The 19316-nt window shown below is 36.0% G+C and overlaps 2 long non-coding RNA genes across 2 annotated transcripts; one reads left to right on the top strand and one right to left on the bottom strand.

Annotated features, from left to right (window-relative positions):
• Nucleotides 1-8874: 8874 nt before the first annotated feature.
• On the top strand, nucleotides 8875-18565 carry LOC141657466 (uncharacterized). Its single transcript, XR_012548764.1, has 3 exons — nucleotides 8875-9208; nucleotides 17719-17781; nucleotides 17880-18565. It is a non-coding gene; the product is annotated as an uncharacterized LOC141657466 (long non-coding RNA).
• LOC141657467 (uncharacterized) lies at nucleotides 12041-16500 on the bottom strand. The gene is made up of 2 exons (XR_012548765.1): nucleotides 15598-16500; nucleotides 12041-15352 (listed from the first exon to the last, which is right to left on the bottom strand). It is a non-coding gene; the product is annotated as an uncharacterized LOC141657467 (long non-coding RNA).
• Nucleotides 18566-19316: the final 751 nt, after the last annotated feature.

The raw sequence follows: 19316 nt of genomic DNA, 5'->3' as shown, positions 1-19316 counted from the left end.
TGGACAAGGTCCGCATGAAGGATCGCCTCTGCAATACTGACAGGTATGTCCTTGAATAGAACGGAGCAAGAAATAATCTCACCCATAGGAAGGGATATAGAGGTATGAACGGATGATGAAGAATAGAGTCCAGCACGGAAGGAAAAGGATTCAGATACGAAAGACATCGACGCACCCGTATGAAAAAGAACAAAAGCAGATAAAGAGTGAATGAGAAAGGTACCCGTAACCACATCTGGATTAGCATCTGCCTCAGCACGACTCATGACAAACACATGACCAGTCTCCAAAGCATCAACCTTCGGTGCTTCCGTCTTTGGTTTCTGGGGACAATCAACAGCCTTGTGTCCCAGAGCTTTGCACGTGAAGCATGTGATAGGAGTACCAGGAGCACAACTCGTACCCGGGTTGTAAGCTTTCCCGCATCTGAAGCAAACCATATCTTTCTTGGCTTGACCCTGATCACGCAGAGCATACGGACGAGCTTCGAACTTCTGCTTCTTCTGGGACGCACTAGGGGCAACATAAGGCCTCTTCACGAACTTACTCTTCGCACTCTCCTCAGCCTTGGTAGCAAGAACTGAATCATAGATACTAAGAGCGCGATCATAAGCCTGCTGGAAAGAAGTTGAAGGAATACCAGACATAGCAGTCCGGATCTTGGGGGCCAGATTCTTCTCATAGCGACGAGTCCTCAAAACTTTATCCATAGCAACAGAAGTAACAAATCGTGACAGCTTCACGAACTTGTTGGTGTACTCCTCGACAGTCATGGAACCCTGCTACAAACGAAGGAACTCCTGCTCCTTCTGCCAACGCATCTCCTCGGGATAGAACCTCTTCTTCAGCGCCTCAGAGAAAATTGCCCAACCATATCCTGGCTGAACTTCCAGACCAGCTCTAGCAAGAGCCCGCCAGTTGTCGGCCTCATCCTTCAGATAATAGGTGGCGATATCCACCTTCTGATCCTCAGGACATCCAGTAGCGAGGAATAACTTCTCCATTTCTCGAATCCAAGCCTCCAAAGCGGTAGGGTCATTCGCGCCATCATAGGTAGGAGGACGGTGACGAGCAAAACGATCAAACACAGTCGGTTACGGATCGTGGTTGTTGTTGTTGTTATTATTGTTGTTGTTGTTGTTTTTGTTTTTGTTGTTGATGTTGAGGTGATTAGTGAAACCTTCGGCCATTGATGCCAAAGCGGCCTCAAGTCTCCTGATGCGATCGGCATCAGTTTCACCGTTCGCGTTACGCACCATCTGCAAGAACGAAATATGGTTATAAGTGGTAGAACCTAAGTACAACTCCAAACAACTACTCATACACTCTACAAACATAAGAAAACAGACAAATCCTATTGGTTTCTACCCCATTTACTCTCACTCATTAACTAGGTCATTTATTTTAGTTATCAACTAAGCGAAAGTTGGGAGCGTATTCGCTCTGATACCAACTGTAACAACCCGAATTATCAAACAAAGGAAAAACTTATATAAAGGAAATATCAGAGTATAATACTGATAAAAGGGTCAAGGTGGCGGAAACACCTGACCAATCTGGTTCGCTACTAAATCCAAAACAAAACTAATACATTATTCGAAGGTTCTTAAAACATAAAGCAAACTCCTATTTTATTATTAAACTCGCTTCGCACATTCCCCGAGCAAGCATCAACCAGTGAGCAACAATCTGAACAACTTGAAAATGGAGGTCGACAATCAGTCGGGAGTAACTAGATGCTCACCCAATCATGTTTACAACAATTGAATATAATCAACAATCAATAACAATTGAAAGGCATAAACAGTAAACATGTGAGATCGTCTACACTCATGAAACCCAACACAAAATTACCAAGACTTCGTCAACTTTAGACGGATGCAATCATGCAAACCCAAACCATATGCAACTACTAGACCATGTACACCTATAACCAACGTGGCACACGACCCATAACAACTCAAGGCACAATGCTAGCATCAAATCATAGCGAATACGGTAACACACAATCCACAGCAACAGAAGGCACAAAGCTAGCAACAAATCATAGCGAATAGAGTGAACGCCCGTTAGAGCGTATAACCACTGCCTCTAACTTGCCAGAGCGTATAACCACTGCCTCTAGTTGATGGAGCGTATAACCACTGCCTCCATCAGTACTATGTATAGCGTATAACCGCTGCCTATATGTCTAAGACCTGGCAAGACTCTCGGTGCAAACCGAACGACACTCGGGGGAACTGAGCGTATAACCACTGCCTCTGCTACCCCCCCCCCCCCCCCCCGGAACATAGACCAAACAAATACCGCATCAACGGGTGACGTTAGCTCGTTCCGATAGTATATAACTGATACTACCGTCATCTATTCAAACTAACAAACCACAAATGCACAGTATAACTGACTGTACTAACATGCGTGAACAACATCACGACTCAACTCATAGGATAGTATAACTAATCATCCTACTTATCATATGAACAAGAGTAACCAAAGATATATGCAAACATAATATCATTAAATAACGGAACACAACACAACATGTGAACAAGTATCAACCATACAATGTTATAGTACTCCGACTATAACTTTAACATTAACCATTCAATGTTATAGTACCCCAACTATAACTTCAACAATATCCTTACCTTGTAACTCAACGTTATATTAGCTCAGCTATAACATTGACTTCATTAGCCTAATGTTAAATTAACATTAGCTATAACATCGACATGTGACTTAAGTTATAGTAGCCCAGCTATAACATTGAGCTATAATCTCAAAGTTATACGGCTCCACTTATAACTTTATCACAACCTCAGAGTTGTACCAACCCAGCTATAATATTGAGTCATAATCTCAATGTTATACTAGTTTAGCTATAACTCTAGGACTTCTCATAAACACCCACCAAGCCGCCACTAGGGTTTCCATGGAAACCCTAGCCGCACACCCAAAAATCTCCAACGGAGCATAGGCAAGATACGTTATGCAATTTAAACAATAAAACACATACGTAAACACACAAACATAATTAAACATGATAATAAACAATTAAACACGTACCAATTACACAAATCAATTATTAAATCATGTAAATTACATCAATTGGCATAAACACAATTAAAGGAAAACACCTAGTTACCTTTTTAGCGAATTAAACCTTAGAGATCGTCTTCCACGATATAGATGTCTTCTCCATGTGCAGTTTACACGCCTTTATTAAAATCATCCACGTGCCAAGGATAACGAATCTAATAAATATAATAACTATATATATAACTATAAAAACTATGTGAAAATATAAAACTTACGAAGAAGATAGATAGATTCAAGAAGTAGGACCGATCTAGGCACAAAAAACGATGAAGGAGGAGGAAGGAGGCGCGGCACGAAACCCTGGGGAGGGTGGAGCCACACGGCACAAGGGGAGAGAAGAGAGGAGAGAATTAGGTTTAGGGTTTTGTGAGAATCATGAGAAAAGAAAAGCAAGGGTTTGGTTTCCCTCCTTATTTATAGAAAAGCTCGTGGATTTATTCTAAGCTTAGGCCCAAAATTCACCCATCAACACTAAACCATGCGTGAAACCCAAGAAAAGGATGGGGCTTCATCGTTTTCGAACCCAACGAGCGAAAAAGACAAGAGACGGATATTTTCCCAGAAAATAAAATATGAAATATGGGAAAATAAAATTAAAGAAATATATTATGGAAATTAGGGGTGTTACATAAGACCATTTGAAATAATAGAGCGAGTGAGAGATGTGGCATATCGATTACTTCTTCTGATGGAACTATCAAAGATTCATGACGTTTTCCACATCTCAGTGTTAAATAAATATATCTCTGATCCTAGTCATGTGATTACCATACCAGCATTACAAGTTAGGGAAGATCTTTGTTACAAGGAACTACCAATTCAAATCTTGGATTACAAAGCAAAAGTCCTCCGTAACAAGACCATTCCATTGGTGAAAGTTCTTTGGTCCCGTCATGATGAAACAGAAGCAACATGGGAAGTAGAATTTGAAATGAAAGACAAATACCCTCATCTGTTTCAATAAATTAGGTAATTTAAATGTGACAAGTTACTACAAGTTTCGGGACGAAACTTACTTTTAGGAGGGTAGAATGTAATACCCACATATATATATATATATATATATATATATATATATATATATATATATATATATATATATATATATATATATATATATATATATATATATATATATATATATATATATATATAGGCGGGTTGAGTACGAACCGAGTTACGGTGCGTGTAACTGCATTTAACCGCCTTAATTCAATAAACACGCGACTACCATGCGGCACCCGCTGACATTAAAAGCTTTCTAACTTACACAAACCAACCCTGCTGACATGTTTTCTTTCATCCCCTCCCACCACCCACTACCCTCCCTCCACCTCCCTGACCACCACCCTCCGACGGCGACCTACTTGACGGGACTCTGACGCCGATCACGCAGACGCGACTCTGACGTCGACGATCTTGCTTTTCATCGTCTCCATTCTTGTTTTTAATGTCTCCTCATTCTATCATTCACGCAATCGCCATTGCTCCGGCGACCAATTCCTTTATCCGGCGACTCACTCGAGCATACTATCGCCGAATTTCCATTGCATCTCCCTTCTCCGGTGAGTTAGTTATTTTCAACTCCTAAAAAATTGTGATTTTAATTATAGATCTACTAAAAAAGAGGTGGAAATTCGAAAAAAACATTGTAAAAATGGACTAGTCGGTACATTTTGACTCGGGAAATGTGCTCTTCAGCTAAATTTGAAATCAAACAAGAAATACCATGTGTTGCTACATCGTAGCTGAATCATATATTATGTGAGATTAAATTATTTTAATTGATGGTATTTTGAGTTTTATTGCAAATTTTCATGTTGAAGAGATGCGTCAATCACTCAAAATGAAAAATATGGAGACGACTCTATAATGGTAGAAGCTTCAGGTACAATGCTTTTATTTCCGGGTTTTGCTCTTGTAAATGTTGTCTCTTCTAAATATGATGTCTATTTATGTTGTTGTTGCTGCATATGATGAGGCTAAAAAATAATAATGTAGTACTTAAGTTTGCTAATGAAATTTATTTGATAAATATAGATATGGATGTATATCAGCGTGCCACTTCTGTTGTACATTTGTGAAAGAACGGTCAAGGCGCTTAAGTCGAGTAACCAAAAAGTGAAGATTTTGAAGGTTGGTAATTTTTGCATTACAATATTTTTCTAGTATATTCAATTTTACACTTTTTTTTAGCCATATCTAAATTGTTACTAAAAGAAAAACATTGTTCTTGTTGCAGTTTGCAGTGTATGGAGAAGATTCTCCATCTGGTAAAAAATTCAACAGGAGATGCTCTGTCTCTAGTGATTGCAAAACCTGAAGGATTTAAATACAGAAGTGGGCAATACATCTTTGTTAAATGTTTGGATGTTCTCTCCGTTTGAATGGTAATTTCCACAACCCAATCTACGCCTTTTATAATGACCATGTCGTCACTTGAGTTCTGAAAATTAATGGAAAATATGCTTAGTGTCCATTTACCAGTTTCCTCGACCAGATACGGTGTTGCTTTACAACTTGGTGCAGTTGTTTTTCAAGTTACTAGATTAGTTTTGATTCAAATGTTAACTTATAAGGGCTTTAGTTTTAATCCAATTGCATCATTGTATTATGTTGCACCTAGCTGTTTGTTATTCTTGTTTGTCCCCTTGACATAATGCTCACGTCCTATGGGTATGTCAGGTTCCCCAGAAGTCGACTTCTCCCCGTGCACAATGTGATTTCGATCATTCCATATCGCCCATGCCGGCATAAACACCTTCTGTTCTATAGTACTTATAAAAATGATTCAAGAAATAAGCAAAATGAATTCTTAGGAGTGAACAAGATTGGGAAAAACATTAGAAAGATTAGTGGGCTAATTATAATAATATTGCTAATAATATTGGTAATAGTGGTGCTAATTATAGTAATAATAATATTAGTCTAGTTGCTTTTGTACTCAGATGGCCTTGTACATTTGGATGTCAGGTTACATGAGGATTCAGAAAGGTGAGAACTTTTTCTCGAAGGGTTTTATTTATGGGTGTATATCTTTTGCAAATGTTGCGAATAAATGGTTCAAACCATTTCCGTTAAGAAAATGGTTTTTCAGTTCATGATAATAAATTTTGGAATTCGTCAAGAGCATCAAATGAATCGTAATAACTGAGGAGACGTTGATGGCAACCAAAGTTATCGGGTCCAGAACAGTCGCACCAGCCACCGGGAAGTTAGCTCCATAACAAAGGTGACTCGGTCATTTTCTTGATAATTATAACGACGGAGCTTCGGGATATAATTTTTAGCAACAATGGTCTTCACCTGAGGGGCTGCTATATTTGGAGAGTAATGTACTAGTAGTAGCAGATGATCCTACTTATTCATGATGAGTGGTGGCATTATGGTCTTGTGTAATGAAAGATAATTAGATGGTTTAGTAGGAGTATAACATACAAATGAGAGTCAAAAGATTGTATTGGAAAAAATGCTTGTTCGCTTGTTGGAGTAACATTTTTGATAAACTGAGGTCATAGAACAAGAACAAAGCTTCAATCCTTGCACAATTATTGTACGATTATTGTATTTTGTATATAACATAATGTATCTAGTACTCCCTCCGACCCACAAGTACTTTTCAAAATACGAAAATTGTCTGATTTAAATATAAATAATACGGACCACGTATAATAATGTGTATTTAGCAAAAGATGTGTATTTAGCAAGGTAAAGAAGTGTATCTAGCGTGCTAGAGATGTGTATCTAGCAAGGTAAAAGAGTGTATCTAGCTTACTAGAGATGTGTATCTAGCAAAACAAATGAGTGTATCTAGCTCACTAGATATGTGTATCTAGCAAGGTAAAATAATGTAACTAGTAGTGTAAAAAAAGTGTATCTACCTTGTGAGAGATGTGTATCTAGTAAGTTAGAGGCATGTATCAAACAGCATAGAGGAATGTATCTAGATAGATACATGTATGTATCTAGCTAGATAAATGTATGTATATAGCAACTTAAAGAAGTGTATCTTACGACTTAATGGAGGGGGGCAAAGTATTATTCTGTAAGACGACCTTAAAATCACACATGATGACACATTTTTGACTAAAAAATGGTTACTTAAAAGATCCGTTGAATAAACTTCTTATATAAAAGAGCTTTAGACCTAAATATGTAATTTCAATGTCATTTAAGCATCGCAATATACATCCAAAATCAGTTCATCACTCAAACCCAAATCTTTTTTGTTCCTTTGCTAAATTAAAAGAAAATGATGAATGGCCATGATCTCTTTCTTGAGTCCAAGAAATTAGTGACTTAGTTCAGGTCAACATTGTTTAAGGTTGTCAATATTGTTTTGATGCTTGATCGATATTTTGTCTGGTTTTAATACACTTCACATATATCTGCAACCAACCCAAAGAGCCGAAAACATATATCTGTCAATCCATTTTTTCCTGTAGTGAATTTTAGTGGTACAAAATTACATCAAGTCGAGGTTGTCGTCGTAAAATTGAACATTTCGACATTGCAGTAGCGGTAATATTCATGAAATTATAATACCGAAATAGTAGAGGTGTCATGACTTGTCAGATACACAAATTAGTAACGTCAGATGCACAAATTAGTACACCCAGATACACAAGTCAATTTGTGCATCGAACTATACTCGTGCAACTGGGGTAGTTTTTTCGAGTTGTGTATCCAACAGTAATACCGTGTGCATCCGGGTAAGTATCTTGTGTATCCACCGCTCCACCATGATCCACCAAGCCTATCCCCATACCACAACAAACCACCACCACCACCACCACCACGAACTATCTAATACACAAGTTTATACCCCCAAATACACAAATCGATTTGTGTATGTGGAGGTAATGTTACGTGTACCTAGTGTAATATTATCTGTATCCGAGCAACATCAGTCAACCCATGTCGCCTAATCAATCAACCTCCAAGACCGGGATGCATTCAATCCTAATTAACCACCTAACACCGTCTACAACCTCATAACAGCCGTCGTCCTCGCCGCCTACCACCATCACTTCCTCCAGTCATCGTGACATCTAGCCAGCGCACCATCTCACCACCCCAACCATCCATGTTCCAACATCGTCACTGTACTACTCGTACCGCCATAGATCCATCTCTATCCTTCAGACCACCACCGCTGTGACCATATTCTACCTCGGACTCACACCATCGAGATTTACTCATTTTCTCATGTTTTTTTTCAAATTTAATCATAGATCTAAAAAATGAAGAACTTGAAAAAAATTGTTGTCCTTACAAGCTAATCGGACAAATTGCATTCCAGAAGAGTCGATTACGGCGAAAACCGACTCCATTTGTGATGGTGGTGGCCGGCGACGAAGATAAAACAAAGAGAAGAAATAAATGGACGAAGATAAGAATGGGTGATCCGCCGATGACAGTGGAGTTGCGGTAGAGCACCGACGAGTTTGATGCCGGAGCTCCGGCGACATGACGATGAGTATGGATAAGCAAGAGAAAGTTTAAGGGTTGGAGAGTACTGGAGTTGGAGTTGGGTTTTACGGGAAAGGAGAGGTAATGTCTTTTAAAGGGTTTAATATGAGCCCTTTATCTGATTTGATCTAATGGCTATAAGAGAGTTCGTAAGTTCGCACCCTAATTTAGTTCGCACGAGATCCTGATTATATATATATATATATATATACAGCAAGGATCCAGTGAGTCCAGGGTTTTAAATGAGTCCGCCCTATCATTTCAGACCGTCGGATCTAATAGCTTTAAAGGCCCCAGATTGCGCCTTGTCAGTCCACTAATATCACACAGCAATCCTCGATTCATCTCTTCTGTTATTCATTTTTTTCTCTCTCCTCCCACACATTGATCTCTTTTTACCTCCCTCAAATCATTAAAAAAACCCTAGAAATCTAAAAATTCTATCAGTAATTTGAGAAATACTACATTATTTCTCCTAAATCTAATCGATAACTCACATTAATCCTTTTATTCAACCTCTTCCTTTTACTCCTCTCTTAATTTTGTGAAGATTCAACGAGAATTCGACAACCTCGCTTCAAAAGTGCAAAAATCTTGTAGCAAATGATGGGATATTATCTATTTTTCAATTAAAGAGGTATGACCTACAATTGAATTCATAAATTTTATTTCAGTCAGTTAGATTTAGTAGTTCTTGCACTAAATATGTTCTAAGTTTTTATATACTTATTTTTAGAACGCGATTATATTATGTATATAAATCTTTTTAGTAATATGCAACGCTATTAATGAAATTGTTAATCTTTCGAGTGTGAAAAGTTGAAATTCTATGGTTTGAAAATTGAATTGATATAACTCGGGCTACTCCTCTGACTATTTTGTGGTGTTATATGGTACAACTAATGTTACAATATTGAATAACATGTAGATCTGTATTGAATAACTGTTGTTACACTAGTTACGGTTGCTACTGAACGTGTGCATTGCCAAATTTGTTTTAGTTAGGTACGAAATTTCATGCTTTTGTTATACCTACCACAAATTCTCATTATAGACGGACACTATCCGTCTATACGTATTGACAGATACCATTTCTCCTCACAAAATACTCATTTGTCATAAAGTGGGAAGCACATGGGGGGTGAACCACCTTGTCTCCCCTATCCATTTTATTAGAGGTCTTTACCCGTCAATACGCCCCACCCGTCTATATCAAGACCTATTGTATACCTACATGGTTGTTTTTTCTTTGTTTACTTTTGTTATGTATGATGATGTTGAGAATATGTCCATTCTTTAAGCTAATAAATTTGATCCATTCCTCTGATTGTCATCATTTTGTTTGATTTATCAATTCCTAACTCTTTTTTTTTTTTGCCTTGTTACCTGTTTTGTAAGTTTGTTACAGATTGTGTCCATATTTGTGGTGGTTAGTTTATTTGTCATTAAATCAAGTCAGACCACAAATACATATAACATATCTCATACGGACGAAACTAGTTTTGTGTTCCATCTATAGAACTAGTTTTTTTCGCATTGGAATAAGACGACATACTCTGTAGAATAACATAACAAACAAGTCACTGTAATACACTTGTATTGCTGAATTGGTGAGTCTAAACTTATATTGTGGTCATTTCATCAATTCAAGTATGTTGGTGGATTATTGAATTTCTACTAAACTACCTCATTAGATCAAATTGGTAGAGCATTTGTGCAATTGCACAAAGGATGTAGGTTCAATTCTTACATGCCTATATATTGACAATATATGTAACATAATTTTGTTGTGGTCTTCATATTTGATTAAAAAAAATCTTTGAAATAACAAACTGGGAATCAAAGAGCATATTTGGTTTGTTTTAAGCGTACTTGTATGATGGAATAATTCATTAGAATAACACAATTATATGAGCATAAGAACACACTTGAGTAGAAAAACACCCCTAAAAATGTATCTACTATTCAGAAACTATTCCGGAATTACGCGTCCGACCTATTAACTAATGCTCCTAGCCAATGTTTAATAGATGTATGTCATGGTACAAGAGTGCCTCAAATTCTTTAGACATTAACTTAATCACACTTAGTCGTCTATGTGGGATTTGAACCCACATCTTGTACAATGGCACAATGCTCTACCTTTTGAGCTAATAGACGTTAAACTGCCTCAATTGATGCATATAACACTAGTGTTATATTAAATGCAGCAATAATATGAACTTGGCCAAAACAATGCAAATGCTCAAGTATAATTAACCATTACTCTACTCTCACACAAGATTTATATGGTGGGTATCATGCAAGCTAGAGTAAAATAGAAGAAAACTATGACTTAAAAATTGTAAGCATACAATGATTATAGTAACATACTAAACCATTAGTATAACATAGTTAAATCATCATTGTAACACGAGTAAACCATTATTAAAATAAAGTTTAACCATTATTGTAACATGGTTAAACCATTATGGTCACAAAATTACACTATTATCCATTATAACACACCAACACTGTTACAATCACACACTTTGAACATCACAGTAACACAGTCAGAACTCATACCATCATTCAAACATGGTTATAAATTATCACTATTATTCTCCCACCACAATTATACTGTTATAGATACCATCATTGTAACACAAGTTCACCGCTGTATAACACACTTATATTATATATGGTAAGAAAGGCAAAGATATGCATATGAGGACATCAACCCCAAAAAGTAACATTGTACGATCATTGTAACATAGGACTAGTTATTAGTTATACCAGTAATTTACACTAGTATGCAATTATTGTAACAGAGTTAAACCATTAGAATAACACGATAATACCATTGGGGTAACATCCATCGATAAACTTTTTGACACTAGGTCCTGACTATCTTCTCCTCTGCCACAACTCTGTCCATCAAGGTAACATGAAAGTTTTGAAATTGCAATGAAATGTAAAGAAATTAATAAATTTGTTACCATCAAAACCATGAATTAAATTGACAGGATAACACACTTATATCATTATATTAATAACACACTTCTAGAGTTACTATAATATCCCCCATTTACTAAATGAATAGGTGAACTCACAAATTTTTCCCTCCAAAAAGCATATTTTTAAATAAGGAATTTATTGATAATTTAATTGTATTCACTAAATAAGGAAATTAATAATTATAATGTATTTAATTATATAATTCTTTTCCTTAAAATTAATTTTTTCATCAAATTATATAATTTTCACTAAACACTAAACTATTATATTTTAATTAAAGTATAAATAATATAAGACTATAAACTATTAAAATTTTTATTGATATTGTTATTTGATAATGACTTGACTCATACTATTCATACTATGTATAAACAAAACTATAACTGGTTTTGATTACTTTTATAAAAAAAAGTTGAGAAAATTTATAAATTGGAATCATTAGCGTTATGGTATAAAAAATACTTTAAAAAAATGTATTTCAGCACATTACTCAATCACCTTGGATTAATTTTCAGTTTTAATTTATTTTTTGCTCAAAACAAAATATAATAACAAGAAAAATGAACAATTAATAAGATATCACTATTATTTAACAGTTCAATTTTACTTAGTTTTCTTAAATAATTTTACAGTTCAATTTTTTCCTCAAAATATAATAACGTGAAATATGAAAAATTAATGAAGTGTTATTTTAGCATGATTAAGTAATACAAAAATAAAAAGTCTATAAATACCGCGCATTCATTGCGCGGGATCTAAACTAGTAAGTATACTATTATAATAACACACCTCCAGCATTAAATAACACAATTCTCCCATATAAAAACATAACTATACCATTACAATAACACACCTGTAGCGTTAGAGTAACAGTTATACAATTATGAAACACACTTATAACATTATAGTAAAAACATTATCCATTATAATAACACGATTATACCATTATGATAACACACTTATATCATTACAGTAACATAATTATCCATTATAATAACACAGCTGCAGTCTGCACCATTACAATAACACAGTAATACTATTAGAGTTACACATATATTTACACAACAATGACCGTAGAAACTTATTAAACTGGACATGGTGAAGCAATAAAGAACCGACTAAACTACTGAAAGCTTAAGTTAGAAACCTGAGGGAATCTTTAAAGTAGATAGATTAACAACTAACTTGCTTAGAAACTCCAATACCAATTAAAATCAAAAGCCAGCAAGTAGTAGAGCATTCTAACTGGCCACACTTACTCTGTACAGAAATGCAGCAAATAATGACGCAATCTTATTGAATTATAATTTCAATAAATTTTGATCATGAATGATGGAAGATGTTAATTAGAAACACAATAAGTAAATATTGAACTAATTGCAATAAACTGTAAATCAATCTCATCAATTTAACTTGATATCAGAATTGCACTAAAATATCAAAATTACCTAAATTTTGAGCAAATAAATCTTCATCGGGAGATTAAATAGCTGAATCACACACATTAAAGAAATATCAACCTAAATTCTAGGATATGAAACGAGCAATAAATATTTGTTCAAATGAACACGCAATAAAATTATGTCCTTCATTCAGAGCAAATAGAGAGACAGATGTTGATTAAGGAATATAAGCAGATTAAGCATACATCAATTCATAATCAACTAGAATGGAGAATAACATCAAATACTTTGTAATGAAGTAAAATTGCCTTTGAAAAACAAATTTGATTGAGAAAATCGCACACGAAGGTCACGAACTGCAAATCGCTAAAGTTAGGGTTTTAATATTTAGGCGTGATTGAAGCGAAAAATTGAAATTAAACAAAGAGATTACCAAGGAAAATCATTAGAAAACTAACCACAACGATTCATAGCAGAAATATTTGTCATTGAAAGAAGAGTTTGTGAGTCTAATTGGAGAACTCAGATGTGCTTGAACGAGAAAAATATAGAGCAAATTAGATGAGAGAGAAACAATACCTGTTGAATGACGAAGACAATACTCCGGTAGATTAGTTTTTGTTGTTATACAATCACCTGAGATGATGAATTTGGAAGAGTGAAACAATAAAGATTTGAGGAAAAAAATGGCGAGAGAAAGTAGGAAGAGAGAAAAAGAATTGATGGAAAGAATGACATAAATTAGCTGGGAACGGGTTCTATATTCAAATTGTGAAAATACAAATCGACCCTTAATGAAGCGCGTAATATTAGAGTCATAGGATCATGTCAATCATCTATCCGAGATCTAATCTTAAGCGTTTATTCTTGAGATCGGATGATCCAGAATGATAGGACGGACTTACCCTAAGGAGTTGGACTCTCAAGATCCTAATTACACACACACATACACACATATTAAATAATCTAGATGACCTATTTATTTAATTATATATTTTTTTATATGGGCCGCTAACATGAAAATATAGTTAATATCGAAAAGAAGGGTATATGAGATAACGAGACGGAGCTGTTGATTGGCATTAGAAGCCACGTGCCTTATGGCATGTAATGTGGCATAGTAGCATGCCATGTTTTTCTACCTATTCTATGTGCCTTTCAACATGGATTTCTTAGCAAAGTAGGTTTCTTAGTGACTAAGATTCCTCTTGCTATAAATAGTAAGTTTTGCGTTGTTATTTGATAACAATTTACGAGTTCGTATTTACTCAAAGACATACACTAATAAGAAAAGTGAGAAGTGTTTTATAAAATTTCATAGATACAACTAATTCTCTCTAAAAGAAATAAGGTATGATTTTGGGACCCTACTTCGTAAATTTTATATTTACTCTGTCATAATAAAATAATGTTAAAGGATATCATTTTTACGAAGGTAGCTTTATAATACTGTAATAATGCTCACATGTGATATAAACTGTTCTTATATGTTTTTTTATATATTGTAACACCCCCATTTATTTAAGAGCCTTTAGCAAGACATTCTCAAGTAAATAAAGGTGTTACCATCTGGTAGTACATATAAAAGACAAACAATACCAAAGTACTTTAAGACTATATAAATTAAAGTGCCTCAAAAGACTTTATTACAAAATTCCAACGAGATAAATAATTATTACAGAGTACGTTTTAAATCAAAGCAGCGGAAATAAAATAACTAGTGTCTGAATGAATTAAGGTGATCTCTAGACTCAAGTGATAATCTCGTCCCAAGCTCCCCCTTTAAAGCATCCAGCACTTCTCACAAGCTAACCTGAAATCAATATGCTCCCCAATATTTGGTTCATCACAGGTGTTCACGAATACACAGTCAACCACGAGGTTGAGTAGGATAACTAAACAACAATAACAATATGATATGATAAAAGGCTCATATCACGACCGTCACACACGACTCAACCTGTCACATCACACGCCACAACCAACCGCACAACACACTGACACCACACACGGTGTACTGCTCAGGTTCACGGCGACCTCTGAATACCGCCGTGCCTGGCCGACCAAAACCGTACAGGACCACGGCTCTTCCACATCCCCGTGCCTGACCGACCAACGCATTGCCAATTCCCTTTCACAATTCCAACCAATAATAGGAAACCAACCAACAATAATAACAATATGATTATGAGACAACAATTATCACAGTATGCTTAAGACAAGAATTACAACGATGTGCTCAGGACAACAATTACAGCAATAATCCATCTTTTAACAATTTGTCAATTACCAATATAGTATAGTTGAGTAGTTAACCTACCTTTTAGCAAATCTTCACAAGCAATCAAACAATCAAAAAGCTTCTTCAACAAATTCACCGCCTAAACAAATAATTAAATTATGTATAATTATTAACTAATCTTATTAATGAATTTAAGATGTAAACTACCCAAAACAATCCCGCAAAAATGACACAAATCACGCCCTACAACACGGCTGACCCGACGGTGGTCAACCTGTCGGTCAACGGTCCCCACGGCAAGGTCTCGGTGGTCAACGACCACGGTCAAAATACAGGTCAAGGTTGAAACGTAAATAATTGATATGAAGCGATTAGATAACTTACCACAATTTAATTAGAGAAAGATGAAAACTCCGTCTTAAGTTGTCTCACAAAAGCTCTCCTCATAATTGTATTTGTTTTGTTGAAGAAGAATAATTATGATTGTGAGGTATAGGGTTGATATTTAAATTAGTTGGTTGATGTAGTTGGAAGGTTCTAGGAAAGTGCCTTTTATTATTAAAATAATGAAAATATCTTAGAACATAGATAATACCCAAACCAAATACTACCTTCCCTCAAACACCTCCAACTCGCCACCCACACGGTCCAAACCGTGTTACCTCACGGTCCAACCCGCGGTCCGTCTTATTTTATTTTATTTTGCTTCTTTTCTTTTTACGACAACAACTTATTTATTATTTACTCACTTATAGATATTAATTATTAATTAAAATACGGAGTATTACATATATAGTGGTTATAATGTACAATTGGTCATTTGTAACATTTGGGATACGATTATTGGATAGAGACGACATTATTCTGTCCTGTGTATATAGAAGGAGGGGAGAGGGGAGTATGACCCCATATGAACGATGAGGGGAGGGGGAAGTATGACCCCATATGAACGATAATTATGTTATCCGGCAAAGGCCGAGATGGGTCTCAGACCCGGATTTCTTATACTATGTACACAAAGGTGGACTTAAGCTGGATGAGTCTTGGCTCCATAATAAGTCTCTTTTCAGTAATGGTAGGCCGGCATGATTATGAGGTATATAAGAAGTAAGTGATTTATGTCAATCTTTTTACGTTTAAAGTATTCTCTCTGTTCCATAATATGTATTCTTGAGAGATCCGTATGAGAAAAAAAAAAAGAATAAAATAATGGAACGTAAGGCCATTGTAGGGAACTGGAGTCATACTCAGTCTGTGGTTGGCTGATCCGTTACTTTCATTTTTTTTTTCCAGGTTGTAGTGCTAAGGAAATACGGGAGTAAGAATGTGGGAAGGAACTGATGCTGTATTAGAAATAATGTGTAATAAGATAGACTTGTATAGTATAATCATCCAAGTGATAAGTTAATAGTTAAGATTATAGCCTTGTATTTCCTGTAGAGGAAATACGACGGTAGCGCCTTGGTCAACTTTTCTGTTTTCTTGTACTTCTGTAAACACTGTTAATAAATAAAAATGTTACTTTTGTATTCCTTGTTTTATCTTAAAGTAGTCAGGGTGTTACACCCCCTTGGAGTGAGAAGCTCCAAGGGTAACTTGAGCGGAAGACGGCTTCCCAACCGCCTTCCGTCTCCAAAATCGTAACCAAGAATCATCCAACATCCTCCATTGTCAACCAAACCACAATCAAGCCAAACAAATGCAACCAAGGCAATTATGCAACCATATTAACACAACAAATATAATCATGCTCACTTCTTCATTAATTCATTTCTTCTCATTTAATTGCTCCTTAACATGTTATAATGCAATGTAACCAACCTTGTGACCAGTCACCATACTTACCTTTACATAATTACCATAAAGCCATATTATGTGATAAACCCTAATTATCTAGAACATGGTATAATGCAACTACCATGAGACAAATGTAATTAATGACAATATGTAATACCACAGGTTTCGGTATAGGGGTTACTCGACCAAGTGGCCTTACTCAGTCGAGTAAGGTGTTGGGTGTTATGAGTTTGGGTTTTGGTGAGTCGGTACTCGATCGAGTATGAAGATACTCGGTCGAGTTGGGCGTACTCGATCGAGTACTCCCTGTACTCGACCAAGTAATCGGTCGATTACGGGTAGTTTCCGGAGATTCGATTAAAAGAGTTGAGAGGTATTTATTATATTTCGTCAGTTTCTTAATCATTTTAAAATCCCTAAAAGTTTAATACGACTCTCTCTCTCTCTCTCTCTCTCTCTCTCTCTCTCTCTCTCTCTCTCTCTCTCTCTCTCTCTCTCTCTCTCTCTCAACTCTCTTAATCATTTTCCAAGCAAGGATCAAGCCTTTGTGATTCCGAATTCATCTAGCGTTGCATCTATCGTTGTTGTAAGTCTCTAGTTCTTCTAATTGGATTAGTTTGAGTTATGGTAAACCTTAGTTTGGGTTAGTTTGGGGGTTTAGGGTTTGGTGATCATATGTGTGTTGATTGTTGATTATCATTGTTGTAGGTGACGATGTGGTATTCGTTAGCCATTTGTATGACTGATTGCAGTGTAGCGGATTGCGAAAAGGTAGAGTTTCCCTACTCGGTTTACTGTTTAATTGTTATAAGATTATGTTTGTATTGTTGTACGATTGATTATCTGCTGATCATTGTTGGTGTGTGCAGTTGGTGTGGTTGTTTTGATGGTTGTTGATGATGTTCGCGAGGTGCGTCCTCGGCTGAGTGAAGTCACTTGCGGGAGTGGCTTCACGCCCTAGTTTCGCCCTCTGTGGAACCTGCCACAAAAGGGGTTGTGCATATTAATGAACATGGTTATCGCTCGTTGATGAGAGGGGCTTAGGTGGGGATTGACTGCGGCCCCCCACTGGCGGTGAGGATTATCTGTTGCGATGGGTAATCTGACAGGGCCCTTTAGTGTGTAGTCAGTTACTATGTGAGATCAGGAGTTGGAGGTGGATGATGATCAGCAGTTTGCCTTTTGTACTTGTCTTATTTTGATTATACAGTAACTGACCCCGTTGTTGTTTTGTAAAATCTGTGGTGATCCATTCGGGAATGATGAGCAGATTGTGACAGGTGATGATGTTCACTAGCTATGGGGTCGTCGTGGGGAGTCATCACACGAGTCTAGCTTCCGCTGTCAAGAGATTTAGCTTTCCATTTTAGTTGTGGAACATTAGTAGCAGTACTTTGGTTTTTGGATTTTGGGAACATGTAAACTTTAATTAATTATACTTTAATAATTGTGTTGTGGATTGTGTTGGGTTCCTTTGATTGATGATAACATGCCCATTTGATGTGTGTTATCTTAGATTACCTTTTCAGGATTTATGGTTAAATCAAGCTTGGATTAAGAAGTGTTGAGTTATTGATCATCCAATTGTATTGAGTCCTAGGCATCATTCAATGTACAAGTTAGAAAGTAAAGTATTTTATAGTAATAGAAACAGTCAAGACCACTGTTACTTTTACACGTAACAGCAGCCTGGACTGTTGCCTCAATTCGTAACACTTGAACACTTTCTTATCTTTCAAAAACCATTTACGTGTCTTACACTTTGAAAGATAACTTTCGGATTTTTTCAAGGATTTGGCCTTCTAGAAAAAGTGGTTTAAATAATTATCATTTCAAAATATTTCCTCTTTGTGCAAATTTGACCCTTTGGTCTTTCATAAAACAAGAAATGCATTTTGCCATTTTTGTGTAAACTTGTCATCATGTGATTTGTTTTCCCTTCTTTGTTTTCTGAATTTGCATGATCTATTATGGATAATTTCAAACACTCTTTCTCTCTTTTGCCTTTTGAATAAGAACCTTCTTTGGTGCAAGTTTGGGAAGTTGTTGAGACTCATCACATGTGATGGTCTTTGACCCTCAAAACCCTAACAACTCCCTTGCTCATCCTCTCTATAAAAGGCGTGCCTCTTCCTCTCATTTCTTCAAGACTTTTCTGAGATTTAATCTAAGTTTGCAAATTGTTTTTCAAAGCTTAAAAACCGAGTCCTAACTTTGCAAAGCTTTTAAAAGTCTTCAAGTGTTACAATCATGGCTACTGTTACTTTAATATACTAGACTCTCTCACTTATAAATTGTTGATCTTG

This window comes from Silene latifolia, chromosome 5, assembly GCF_048544455.1.
Source record: "Silene latifolia isolate original U9 population chromosome 5, ASM4854445v1, whole genome shotgun sequence".
Lineage (NCBI taxonomy): Eukaryota > Viridiplantae > Streptophyta > Magnoliopsida > Caryophyllales > Caryophyllaceae > Silene > Silene latifolia.
This window is presented reverse-complemented; position numbering and strand designations above follow the sequence as displayed.